The sequence below is a fragment of the Echinops telfairi genome, unplaced genomic scaffold (assembly GCF_000313985.2).
Source record: "Echinops telfairi isolate 266 unplaced genomic scaffold, ASM31398v2 ScPeMD7_9;HRSCAF=40, whole genome shotgun sequence".
Taxonomy (NCBI): domain Eukaryota; kingdom Metazoa; phylum Chordata; class Mammalia; order Afrosoricida; family Tenrecidae; genus Echinops; species Echinops telfairi.
Window position 1 is genome coordinate 40374794 of NW_022103906.1, and position 1232 is coordinate 40376025.

The window sequence follows — 1232 nt, forward strand, 5'->3', positions numbered from 1 at the left end:
TCCTTCACCCTTTTGGTTAGCAGCTGAATGTGTTAACCATGTGCACCAACCAAAAGCAAAAAGCCAAACCCATTGCATCGAGCCAATCGGATTTAATGACCCTGTCAGACTGCAAATCTGTACAGGAGCAGACAGCCTCATCTTTCTCCAGTGAAGCGATGTGTGGGTTTGAACTGCCAACTTGAGGTTAGCAATCCAGTGCCTACCCCAGAGTGCCAACAGGACTCCTTAGCACAACCCAGGGACATGAATAAATCCCACATTCAGTATCTTCCACAGTGGTTGTTCAGTGTTTGCTTGGGCATTCTTGTATCCCCCTATCCAATTTCCCAACCATTTTTTACAACTTTAAAAATGAAAGAAAAGCTCTGCAAATGCACAGAAGATGTGATTTGAGTAGGAGGGCACCTTTAGCATTGGATCGCAAATATAACATAGACTTATATGGGGTTGAGCCAAGTCACCTTCTCTCGTCCCTATCTATATACTGGCCGTTGATTGGCCCTGTCCCAACATTTGCCGTGATAATTTCATGGATTATATAATTAGATAATATAATTTGATTAGATGTCATAAAGTCGCAAGCACAGTGTTCCTTGGGTGGTGACAGCCCTTCACAGTGTATGATACCCTGTGTCCTGCCAGCCCAACCTAACACCTCAGATTCTTCCCAACTGCCCACATTTGTCATGTTTCAGATGCCCTCACCAGCCTCCCCAATCCTGGCATGCCTTTCTAAGCAGTGGTAACAAACCAGGGCTGATCTCAGTGTTTCGAACCAGACATAAGAAATAAGAGGCCAGCAAGATCTAGTGCCGATTTTGTTTACTGTTGAGGGGGAGTTGATCTTAAATGGCAGGATGAGTCCTTCATTACAAGTGGTTTTAAATAAAATGCCTTATTTTAAATAAACTGCCACAGGTGAGAGAATTTAACTGTAACTTTAACAAAAGGCCTCGGGGTCTTAAAGGGACCATCTCTAGGCATGATAAGCTCTGTCACCTTCTCTATTCTAGTCTAGAATGTACTTGCTCTGCATTTATGGGACCTCCATGAGTTATCTACTCCACACCTAAAAGCAATGAGAAAATACATTGCTACGAATGTAACCAGCGAACATGAACATACCTTTTCTACTGGATTGCGCCTTAAATCCCCTAGGCCTTTTTCCTATGGAATAACTTGACTTTTTTTTTTCTCTTAAGTTCTAGCAGAACTGTTTGATATGACGT